This window comes from Thalassophryne amazonica, chromosome 4, assembly GCF_902500255.1.
Source record: "Thalassophryne amazonica chromosome 4, fThaAma1.1, whole genome shotgun sequence".
Taxonomy (NCBI): Eukaryota; Metazoa; Chordata; class Actinopteri; order Batrachoidiformes; family Batrachoididae; genus Thalassophryne; species Thalassophryne amazonica.
Window position 1 is genome coordinate 19,174,317 of NC_047106.1, and position 13,176 is coordinate 19,187,492.

The 13,176-nt window shown below is 41.7% G+C and overlaps 1 protein-coding gene across 2 annotated transcripts in view; it reads left to right on the forward strand.

Moving 5' to 3' along the window:
- The first annotated feature begins 760 nt into the window (after positions 1-760).
- The window catches only part of LOC117509465 (multidrug and toxin extrusion protein 1-like), a 52,393-nt gene continuing 39,977 nt past the window's right edge, over positions 761-13,176 (forward strand). For both annotated transcript variants that reach the window (XM_034169166.1, XM_034169168.1), the window contains exon 1: positions 761-846. The gene's annotated coding sequence lies outside the window, so the exon portion shown is untranslated. The remainder of the gene's footprint in view (positions 847-13,176) is intronic.

Consider the following 13,176-nt stretch of genomic DNA (forward strand, 5'->3'; position numbering starts at 1 on the left):
AATATGTTTCTTGCCAGAGATGCATTTGGTTATTCTTCATATCCAAGATATCAAACCAAAAAAAACAAACAAAAAAAAAACAAAGCATGACGATTCTCGTTGAATTGTTTTTTCCCTACTTTGTTTTATTGTACTTTAAATAACTACGTCATTCTGCTTCTCAAAGTTGTCTCCGGTTTGCAGAGAAAACTTTTACAGGGAGAGGGAGAGAGAAGAGCTTTTGTTGTCATTTTGTCATTGGAACAAATCTTGACACCTTACAGACTGCAGTGGACAAGTTGAGACTGGACATGGCCACTTCCCTTGTCAGAGAATCTGGCGTGCTTCCTTTTTTTTGCTCAGCATTGTCAGTCATACATGTTACCTAAGAAATATTAAACCATTTAATGAGTGTACTCTGCAATGCAAACTGTATTAATCTGAACATACTACAACAGTGTGTGTTGAATACATCGATATTAACAGAAGATCTGAGCAGTCTGTGTTTTTTTATTGTGGGATGGAGGACCACGATGAGGCACAATGAGTAAGTTCATCACATTAGGTCGATGCAAAATGAGGGTTCACAACCTCAAAGAAAAAAAAAACTTCTTTGATCCTTGGTCAATTATTTTTATATATATATTTTTTTTATTTTCATCCAAAGCCAGGCAACTTAATGACATTAAGTTTAGTTAGGTTCATACAAGACATGAGACGTTGTCAAGATTCCACGTTTTTAGTTGACGTGTAATTGCTCGATGGTCCCTAAATCAGCGACCGCTTCTGTTCGCAGTTGTTGGTGTTTTCTGTGCGTCTCGATCATTTTTCCCTCTGCACTTCGAAACAAACGCGAAACTATCTAAAGTAAGAGCTGTGAAACTTAAGTTTACTTCTTTCATGTCATGTACGGGTTGTTCGGTTTTCACTGACTGCGTGAACGACGATTTATTTAACGGTATCCTCGCCGAATGTCTGAATATTTCTAACGAGCGTGCTGGTGCATAAAGTGTGTGTGTGTGTGTGTGTGTGTGTGTGTGTGTGTGTGTGTGTGTGTGTGTGTGTGTGTGTGTGTGTGTGTTGGAAGTTGTTGCATTTCTGTTGGTAAACAGTTGAGCTTCTCTGGTTTGCTGTTTTGTTTTCTTACGTCGAACTTTAATATCCAAATGATCTTTTCTAAAACATAATAATAAAGTACAGCAAACACAAACCGACCAGTTTAGATTAAACGCAGAAAGTCAGGCAAAGTCTCGGAACCGGTTCCTTCCCTTAAATTCAAGTTCCGTTGTTGGCGAGCTGAAATCTTCTGTTAGAAACCAGCTGTTCGATATTCGATCTTCAGTCATTCGGCGAGGATATACTGTTACGGTGAATGTCTGAATATCGAATTTCAGTCTAACTTCACTGCCTTCAGCACCAGGCGGCACTTAAGAGGCAACTTATGGAAAATCTACGATGAGACATTTGCCACAACTTTACGCACATTGATCTAAAAAGCACTTTCAGATGTGTGAAAATGTTATTTTATTTGTTTAAAAAAAAAAAATTAAAGGGTCAATTCACAGGTTTACTGCGCTGCCAAATCCATCTGATCATTTTTTTAACGCTTTTTTTAAATTTTAGATTTGTGAAAAAAAAAATATTTTATTTGTGAATAAAATTAACACACACATACTTATGGACTGCACTGAACAGGGGCAGATCCAGTATATTGTAAGGGGGGGGGGGGGGGGGGCTGGATTTGTGAAGAGTCAGACACAACCAAGAAAGAAAATTTTTAATTTTTAGGTGGCATTTCCTACATATTTCACCACAAAATACACTATCGAGAAAAGATACTATACAACTTCTTTTTATTTATTTATTGTGATACTATGATGTTATGATGACAAGTAACAGAGAACATTTGAAATGTCTTTGGTTAAAAAAAAGTGAACATCCTTGTTATACCTTGCTGAAACATGGTCTGGTACAAATGTATGGAGCTGAATCACTGGTTGAATAGAGAGTACAGAAACAGCATTTGGTGTTTTTTTCTTTTTTTTTTTTTTTTTTTTGGTCCGTGAAAGGGTCCCTCCCAAATCTGCCCCTGGTGGACTGAGTCCAGATCAAATGTGACTGTATTAGAGACTAAAGATGTTTAAAAGCATAGTCTTTGTGTTTTTTTGTTGTTGTCCCCAATTTTGGATCACATTGCAATGGGTCCAGATAAAAAAAATATTGTATTCAGAGTTCTCAAATCTGCACTAGTTTATACCAGAGAGCCTAAATATAAAAAAAGCAGCGTTTTAGATTTGGCAGTGGATTTGTCTGTGACCGGAAGAGGCCTTACTTTGGTTATTTGCCTGGAACATGCTGCAACTGGTCGAGCATGATGGCGTCATCACATGATTTTCTGGGTAGACTTCAGTTGCTATAATAACATTTGAATTTTAAGTTTATTGAAATTATGTGGAAGTTTGTTCATCCGTGGGGAGCTCGGAGTAGAGCCACTGCTCCTTCACGTTGAAAGGAGCCAGCTCAGGTGGTTCGGGCATCTGATAAGGATGCCTCCTGTGTGCCTCCATAGGGAGGTGTTCCAGGCACGTCCATCTGGGAGGAGACCCAGGACTAGGTGGAGAGATTATATCTTCACACTGGCTTGGGAACGTCTCGGGATCCCCCAGTCAGAGGTGGCCAATGTGGCACAGGAAAGGGAAGTCTGGGGTTCCCTGCTGGAGCTGTTTCCCCCATGACCCGAACCCGGAAAAGCTGTTGAAGATGAATGAATGAGTGGATTAAATATTTATTTTAATATTGTATTTCTTGTCATGTTTGCCTGTCTAATTAAGACAGTTTATTTATAAATTAGTTTATATTATTCCTTAAATATGTTAGAATCCTCTCACCTTTGTTATTCAATATGAACAATTTGAGTATTTGTGTTACCATAGTGCCAGCTGGCTGTTGCTGTAGAGATATAATTCTAAATCACTTAATGTATGCTGATGATCTTGTTGTTTTTGCTCCTTGTGTGAAGGGCATTCAAAGGCTAGTGGATATTTGTTCTGAGTATGGTGTTGCTAATGAAATTTTGTACAAGTCTCAACTTATGTTGTTTGACACCAGCTTTTTCTGCGCTCAGTGAAGCTGACCCCCCACCCACATAAAAAAAAAATATATATCCAAGCAAACACATTGAGTGGTTAGTGCTTTGTTTGTGCACATTTGTGCTGTTAAAATTTTCAGTTGTTCTGCTATGGTTTTGGAGATATTAAAGATTATTTTTTAGGTCATTCAGCGGTCACCATACCCCAGCTTGCTCCAAAATGAACCAAACTGGTCTACTTTTTTCATGCTTTGTTTCTGCTGCTATGGTTTTTGAGATATTAAATATTATCATATACCTATAAATGATACACCAATATGATTGGATAAAACACTAAAGAATAAATAGCAATACACCCTTTTCGCGGACGGGTAATATTTTTCATACCACCGAGTAATCTTCCAATTGGGACAGCGGAGCGGCGCCACGACGAAGAGGCGTGGTCAGAGGAACTGTGAAATACTGATGAGTCACTATTAATAATTTCTTACATGTCCAACCTCGTAGGTTGATCATTAAAATTAAATTTGCTAGTTCTAAAAACCATCATAATTATTTATAGGAAAACGTTCTATTTATTTTTTTCTACTAAGGTTTGAACTTTGAGTGTTTACACAGGAGAGAAAAGTGAGAAAATGTTAATGCCTGTTTGAGAAAAGTGTATAAAGTGTGTAGTGAGGGGTTTTACAGCCTTAAAACATCTATAATAATTGTAAAAAATAACGCTGACTGCTTCGCGGGTTTCGCCTATCGCCGGTTAGTTTTAGAACGTAACTCCCTTTCGCGGCCTCGCAGTTTCGCAGATTTTTTTTAGTGCAATTTTGCATGCTCTTCTTCTTTTTTTTTTTTTAACAGCGCATTGTGTTCTGCGTCTTTATCAGGCGGGCTGGCCGCGGCACCGGTCGGCATCACCGCGATTGCTCTCACTGCCTCTGATGCGCTTACTGAGTCTGCGGGCTCGGTAAGTGCTGCAGCGGGCCACTCACACTGCCCCCCTGTCTGCTGTGCCGACCTGCATCCAACTCCCCTGAATGGGGCTGAATGAGTGGTAGGAACTTGGTTGGTTGCCATTTGTTGCAAATGAGGTGACTGCATGGTGTTCTCTCGATGACTTACAGGAGCTTGAGGAAACATGACTTGGTAGGTGGAAACTGGGATGATGTCATCTGGATATGGATGGCGGACTAGAGTGGGTGAAGTTTGTTGGGTTAGAGGAGCTTGGGAAAGGGATACTTGTTGAGCAGAACAGAAGGGTGGATTTAAAGGGTTGAGTGCTTGAGGTGGATGGAGAGAGGCTTGAGCTTTTGGTTGGGAGGAATAGATGGTGTCACCTTTTGGAGGGAAAGGGGCTAACAGTTGTTCATCATTGCAATCAGCTTCTGAATAACCTTGCAATCTGGCTTGAGCCACATTATGCTTTCTTAGTTCCTCCAACTGCTCCACCTTTTTCCTTTTCTTGATCAGCTTCATTTTTAAGTCAACACTTTCTGACATGAACTGAGCCCTTTTCCTTCCCTTCTCTGCTTCATTTTCCTTTTCTGAAGCATCTCTTTCAGCCTGTAACTTCTGATCTTCCGTCTCAAGTCTTAGAATTTCCTCATCATATTGGTGTTGAGTATTCATTATTTTAATGACTTCTTGTGTAGCTGCAACTTCACAGCACAACAGCACAGCAAACTATAATAAACAACTGTTTTGACACTTTATAAAGGTAATTTGAGGTCTTGTGTGAAAGACTGTACAACAAAAAGGTTCAAACAATAAACACAAATGCACATTTTGAACAATATATACAAAATGGTCTATGCGTTTTGTTGTCCATTGATATGGTAAACAGTGCTTCACGTCGAGAAAGCAACAGAGTTATCCAGTAACATTCAAATGCAACCTAGTGGAGCAATCCTGATAGTTACACACTCTTTGTTTGAGCACGTGAGATTGTCATCAGAGGCTCTCCATCTGCTTCACTGATCGCTGGGCATAATGGCGCAGGGTGCATGGAGACCAATATAATAATTTAGTAAACCTTGGTCTTAGCCATCATATATGACGGCGTCGGCCCCAGAGGGTTAATCATTTACACATCTTAAACACATTTTAAAAGTATTTGTGTGTTTTTAAGGAACTTTCTATGCATTTACTCATTTTACAGCCTTTGTAAACATTTAAACATGTTTTTAAAGAACTTTCCATTCTTTCACACATTTTACACCCTTTTCAAACATTTTAAATGTGTTTTTAAAGAACTTTTTATTCTTCTATTTTTTATCTTTTGCTATATTTTAAACATCTATTTTTTTTTTAACATTTAAACAGTAGTGTTCAGAATAATAGTAGTGCTATGTGACTAAAAAGATTAATCCAGGTTTTGAGTATATTTCTTATTGTTAGATGGGAAACAAAGTAGCAGTAGATTCAGTAGATTCTCACAAATCCAACAAGACCAAGCATTCATGATATGCACACTCTTAAGGCTATGAAATTGGGCTGTTAGTAAAAAAAAGTAGAAAAGGGGGTGTTCACAATAATAGTAGCATCTGCTATTGACGCTACAAACTCAAAACTATTATGTTCAAACTGCTTTTTTAGCAATCCTGTGAATCACTAAACTAGTATTTAGTTGTATAACCACAGTTTTTCATGATTTCTTCACATCTGCGAGGCATTAATTTTGTTGGTTTGGAACCAAGATTTTGCTCGTTTATTAGTGTGCTTGGGGTCATTGTCTTGTTGAAACACCCATTTCAAGGGCATGTGCTCTTCAGCATAAGGCAACATGACCTCTTCAAGTATTTTGACATATCCAAACTGATCCATGATACCTGGTATGCGATATATAGGCCCAACACCATAGTAGGAGAAACATGCCCATATCATGATGCTTGCACCACCATGCTTCACTGTCTTCACTGTGAACTGTGGCTTGAATTCAGAGTTTGGGGGTTGTCTCACAAACTGTCTGCAGTCCTTGGACCCAAAAAGAACACTTTTACTCTCATCAGTCCACAAAATATTCCTCCATTTCTCTTTAGGCCAGTTGATGTGTTTTTTTTGGCAAATTGTAACCTCTTCTGCACGTCTTTTATTTAACAGAGGGACTTTGTATCAAGACTGGAAAACGGGTGTGACAGGATGCAAATGCTGGACTCGAACTCAAGGCTTGGTAGACAAAAACAGTTTACTTGGGCAAAAAGCAGGGTCTGGTACACGGGCAGGCAATCCAACAAAGTGAACAAGAGCAAAAACATCAGGCAGGTGCATGGTCAAAAATACAAGCAAGAGGTCAAAGCACACGGGAAGCAAGCAGGTCAAGAACAAGACAAAAAGGCTGGAGAGAAGGCATAGAGCGCATCAATCTGGTGAGGTAACAGAACAAAAAGAGGATCTTAAATACACCCAAGTGATGAAGTGTAGATTGTGAGCAAGTGTGTGTGGAACAAACCAGAATGCGGGTGTGGCCAGGGAGAGGGAAACACCCACCACCAAGAGACAGGGACAGTAAAACCCAAGCAAGGAAAAACCCAGACAAGAGAATAACACTACAGCGAAGCAAACATAGCAAAAGCATGAAAACACAACCAGGCAGAACCTCACATCCTGACAGTACCCCCCCCCCACAAAGGCCGGCCCCAGATGGCCCCAGAGCAGCAGGATGGGCAACGTGAAAATCCTGCATGAGACCGGGCTCCAGGATAAAACGGGAAGGGATCCACAACCGCTCCTCGGGACCATACCCCTCCCAATCAACCAGATACTGAAAAGCCCGACCCCGGCGACGCGAAGCCAGAAGCCACCGCACAGAAAACACCAGCCCCCCGCCCACAAACCGGGCGGGAGGCAGGGGAACGGCCGGAGGGCACAGAGGGCTAGACTTCACCGGCTTGACGTGACTAACATGAAATGAGGGATGAACACGCATAGACGGAGGCAACTGAAGACAGACAGAAACAGGATTTATGATCTTCGAAACGGGAAAGGGACCAGCGAACCTGGGAGCCAGCTTGTGCGTGACCCCACGGAGTGGCAAGTGACGTGTGGACAGCCAAACCTTCTGTCCCACCGAGTAAGTCGGGGCAACCGACCGTTTACAGTCAGCAGCCACCTTATAAAGGGCCGAAGAGCGACCCAGGGCCCGACGAGCCCGCTCCAGGACCGTCGGCACCTGACAATTAGATGAAGGGCAGATGAAACAGAGGAACGAAGGATAGAGGAAGAGAAGAGAGAAGGTTGATGACCGTAAACCACATGAAAAGGAGAAAACCCGGAAGACGCCGACGGTAAACTGTTGTGGGTTAGTTCTATCCAAGGAATCTGTGAGGACCAGGTAGACGGATGCTGAGAACATAGAATTCTGAGACCCTTTTCCAACTCTTGATTAAACCATTCAGACTGACAGTTTGCCTGGGGATGGTACCCGGATGTAAGGCTGGAGGCAGCCCCGAGGAGACGGCAGAACTCCCTCCAAAATCCATACATAAACTGCGGACCCCGGTCAGAGACAATATCCTGCGGAAAGCCATGGAGACGAAAGACATGTGTAAGCATTATTTCGGCAAGTTCTTTAGCTGTGGGCAGTTTCAACAAAGGCACAAAATGACACATCTTCGAGAGGCCGTCTACAACAGTTAAAATCACAGTATGACCTTTTTAGGGTGGAATACCGGTGACAAAATCAAGTGAGATATGAGTCCAGGGTTGCCGAGAAATAGACAGTGGATATAATGAACCAGCGGGAGGACGAGTGGAGGTCTTATACATGGCACATACGTGACAGGCGTTAACAAACTCCGTAATGTCTGCAACCATCCGTGGCCACCAAAATCGCTGTTGTACTATATACAAGGTCTTCTTTATACCAGGGTGGCAGGAAAACCGGCTACTGTGACCCCATTCAATAACTTCCCCTCTTAGTGCGACTGAAACGAAAAGCTTCCCTGCCGGACAACCCGCTGGACTAACATCATTACCATGAGCGTTTCTAACCCGTGATTCGATGTCCCATGTAAGGGCTGAAACAAAACAAGAAGCCGGGAGGATACAACCAGGTTCTGCAGGAAGGTCAGGGCCATTGAATTGTCTGGATAACGCATCCAGTTTGCCGTTCTTAGTCCCGGGTCGATAAGTAAGGACGAAATTGAACCTACTAAAGAAAATTGCCCACCGAGCTTGACGAGTGTTCAGGCGTTTTGCCATGCGTAAATAGGCCAGGTTCTTGTGGTCGGTATACACGAGAAATTGTACTTGTGCCCCCTTGAGCCAATGTCGCCACTCCTCCAAGGCCACTTTGACCGCCAGCAATTCGCGGTCGCCGATGCTGTAGTTGCACTCCGCCGGAGACAACTTACAGGACAGATAGGCGCATGGATGCAGCTGACTGTCTGTAGGACTCATTTGTGACAAGATGGCACCCACACCAATATCAGAAGCATCGACCTCCACCACAAACTGCCGCGCCGGGTCAGGAAGGAGTAATATGGGGGCGGCTGTGAACCACTGCTTTAGAACCCTGAAGGCCTCATCACACTCCGGGGTCTATTTAAATGCCCGGAGAGAGGAGGTCACATTGTAAAGGGGTGCGGCAACCGAGCTAAAGTTACGAATGAATTTACGGTAGAAGTTCGCAAATCCTAAAAACCTCTGAACCTCTTTCCGGCTGCTGGCCACCGCCGAATCCCACACTGCTGCCACCTTGTCGGGGTCCATCTGGATCCTTCCCTCGGAAATAACAAAGCCAAGGAAGGAAATTGTTGATTTATGAAATTCGCATTTCTCCGCCTTGACATAAAGATCATTTTGTAGGAGGGTCTGTAATACGGTTCACACGTGTCGAGTGTGGGTTTCAAGGTCTGGCGAGAAAATCAGAATATCGTCCAAATAAACAAAAACAAACCTGTTAAGGTATTCGGGCAATACATCATTAACAAGGGTCTGGAACACTGCTGGCGCATTTGTAAGCCCAAAAGGCATCACGAGATACTCATAGTGGCCAGTGGGGGTATTGAAGGCAGTCTTCCACTCATCCCCTTGTTTAATCCTGACTAAATGGTAGGCGTTTCGTAAATCTAGCTTGGTAAAAATTTTGGACCCCTCTAACGATTCAAAGGCAGATGACATCAGTGGCAGTGGGTAGCGGTTCTTAACTGTTATTTCATTCAAACCCCGATAATCAATACACAGACGTAGGGTCTTGTCCTTCTTTTCAACAAAGAAGAATCCTGCCCCAGCTGGTGAGGAACACGGTCGTATCAGGCCGGCGTTGAGTGATTCCTGGATATACTCCCGCATGGCGGCACGTTCTGGGATGGACAGTGAATACAATTTACCATGAGGTGGACTGGTTCCGGGCAATAAGTCTATAGCACAATCATAAGGAGGGTGAGGCGGGAGAGATTTAGCTCTCGCTTTGCTAAACATGGGCGCTAGATCATGATAGCAGAGAGGAACCTCCTGGAGGTCCGGAAAAACAAGTTGTGGCTGGGATTCACATTTAATTAAACATTTCTCAGAACAAGAGGAACCCCATTCCTTAATCAATCATGCCCTTAGACCAATCAAAATTGGGGCTGTGTTGTTGCAGCCAGGGATGCCCTAAGATCACCGAGTGAGCCATTTGATCAAACACATGGAAGCTAATGGTTTAAACATGGTTGCTGTTTATTGTGAGACGGACAGGCTGAGTTTTATGGGTAATGTGTCCTAATTCATGGCCGTCCACTGCCCTGACCACCAGAGGGCGACTGACGTGAAACAACTTAAGGTGCAGGGACTTGGCAAGAGAGGGTAGCATTAAATTGGCGTCTGAGCCAGAATCCACAAAGACATGCACAACCCCGGAACAATGATCAGATTCCAATGTAGCAGTAATAACATTCTGAGATAATGAGGAAGAAACTGAACTGTGACTCACCTGTACTGACGCCTGAGATCAGCTGATTGCTGATCTCTTTCTCCGGAACGCCTTCAGCATCACCTCTTGCTATCATGTCTCTCATGCAAGTTACATAATCATTTCAGTATAGTTTATCCTTTCTCAGTCGTTTCTCTAGGCATTTGAGTCAATGTTTTGCACATGCTAGATTACTGGGTAAACATGGCCTCTTCTCTGAAAGGCAGTGGCATCTCAAAGTGCCCATTTGGCTTTTGTTTAATGCCTTCTTTCAACTTTGTCAAAAACATGATATCATCTTGTGACAAAGGAACATCTTCCCTCTTACTCTCAGTGAAATCTGACTCAAAGACCTTGATGATGTCAATTAGAGTTATCATTTCTTTCACTTGTGTTCTGCAAGCAAAGTGGACTTCAGACTTTAGTTTAACATAGGACTTGGTGACTGGCATGACTTGTCTTGTGATGATACGGTGGCTTACACCTAGTTCATCTTCATAGTCAATGTTGGATTTGTTGTAGCCAGCAATGCTCCAATGTAACGCTGTCTTTTGCACAAAAGGCTGGTCTTCATCCCCACTTATTATGTCTCTGGGAAGTAAGGCCTGAGGGCAGTTGTAACCAATTAACAGTCCTACTTCGCAATCAAGCTCAGGAGACATTTCATTTGTCAGATGCTTCAAGTGAGGCCAGGACTCTGCTGTTTTATTTGTGGGTATATTGGATCTATTTGATGGTATATAGTCCCTTGTGTAAGTTGTTGGGAGCTTGATTTTAGTTTCAGACATGATACCTCTTACTTGTAGACCTTTCATCTTTAGGCTGGGCACAACCTTTGTTTTTGATGTTATTGTAGATACTTTGAGTTTTACTGGCTCTTTCTTGACATTCAGTGGTTCAGCTGCATCTTCTAGGAGAAAGATTGTCATCAGAGGCTCTCCATCTGCTTCACTGATCGCTGGGCATAATGGCGCAGGGTGCATGGAGACCAATATAATAATTTAGTAAACCTTGGTCTTAGCCATCGTATATGACGGCGTCGGCCCCAGAGGGTTAATCATTTACACATCTTAAACACATTTTAAAAGTATTTGTGTGTTTTTAAGGAACTTTCTATGCATTTACTCATTTTACAGCCTTTGTAAACATTTAAACATGTTTTTAAAGAACTTTCCATTCTTTCACACATTTTACACCCTTTTCAAACATTTTAAATGTGTTTTTAAAGAACTTTTTATTCTTCTATTTTTTATCTTTTGCTATATTTTATCCACTAAATATTACAGAAAAGTGGTTTCAAGTTTTAGTAGCATGAAGAATTAGTCAAATCTTAGAGTCCCAAATGGTGTTGAACTACACGGCAAGTGAGCCCACAATAAGCGAAGATCAAATGTATTCAAAAGAACGACATCCCTGGAGCAGATTCTTCTCTACCCTGCAAAAATAAATTTACTTCTCATTATACTGACAGTATAATAATCAGCAAACAACACATTTATGTTACTTTTTCAACACCCAGTATGACAACAATAGTTTGCTGTAATGAACATTTTACTTATAAAGTTTTATCTATTTGTAATCATATGACTATATTCTGCTAGTACTAATGTAATAAAAAAATATTATTAATTTGGTGTATTACACAACATGTTTTACTGTAATCTGACGTTTGACCTAATTTAGGTGACATTTGACCTCAAGCGAAACCCTGAAGGTCAAGGTCAATCGCTTATCCCAGGTAATTGGCAAGGCCCGTGACTGTGTTCATGGCAAATATGGAGGCAAAATTTCAAAAATTGCTACCAAGAAAGTTGTTTAGTTGAATTTAGTGTTTGACCTTCCTGTGACCTTGACCTTTGACCTTGAGCTTGATCCTTTTGTGTACTGAAAGGTACCTTACTAGGGCTGCTATACAGTAGTGTTCAGAATAATAGTAGTGCTATGTGACTAAAAAGATTAATCCAGGTTTTGAGTATATTTCTTATTGTTACATGGGAAACAAGGTACCAGTAGATTCAGTAGATTCTCACAAATCCAACAAGACCAAGCATTCATGATATGCACACTCTTAAGGCTATGAAACTGGGCTATTAGTAAAAAAAAAAGTAGAAAAGGGGGTGTTCACAATAATAGTAGCATCAGCTGTTGAAGCTACAAACTCAAAACTATTATGTTCGAACTGCTTTTTTAGCAATCCTGTGAATCACTAAACTAGTATTTAGTTGTATAACCACAGTTTTTCATGATTTCTTCACATCTGCGAGGCATTAATTTTGTTGGTTTGGAACCAAGATTTTGCTCGTTTACTAGTGTGCTTGGGGTCATTGTCTTGTTGAAACACCCATTTCAAGGGCATGTTCTCTTCAGCATAAGGCAACATGACCTCTTCAAGTATTTTGACATATCCAAACTGATCCATGATACCTGGTATGCGATATATAGGCCCAACACCATAGTAGGAGAAACATGCCCATACCATGATGCTTGCACCACCATGCTTCACTGTCTTCACTGTGAACTGTGGCTTGAATTCAGAGTTTAGGGGTCATCTCACAAACTGTCTGTGGCCCTTGGACCCAAAAAGAACAATTTTACTCTCATCAGTCCAAAAAATATTCCTCCATTTCTCTTTAGGTCAGTTGATGTGTTTTTTTGGCAAATTGTAACCTCTTCTGCATGTCTTTTATTTAACAGAGGGACTTTGTATCAAGACTGGAAAACGGGTGTGACAGGATGCAAACGCTGGACTGTTTTATTTAACAGAGGGACTTTGCGGGCAGTTCTTGCAAATAAATTAACTTCACACAGGCGTCTTCTGTCACAGCACTTACAGGTAACTCCAGACTGTCTTTGATCATCCTGGAGCTGATCAATGGGTGAGCCTTTGCCATTCTGGTTATTCTTCTATCCATTTTGATGGTTGTTTTCCATTTTCTTCCACGCGTCTCTGGTTTTTTTGTCCATTTTTAAGCATTGGAGATCATTGTAGATGAACAGCCTATAATTTTTTGCACCTGCGTATACGTTTTCCCCTCTCCAATCAACTTTTTAATCAAACTACGCTGTTCTTCTGAACAATGCCTTGAACGGCCCATTTTCCTCAGGCATTGAAAGAGAAACGTATGTTAAACAGGTGTTGGCTTCATCCTTAAATAGGGGACACCTGATTCCTGTTTGTTCCACAAAATTGATGAACTCACTGACTGAATGCCACACTACTATT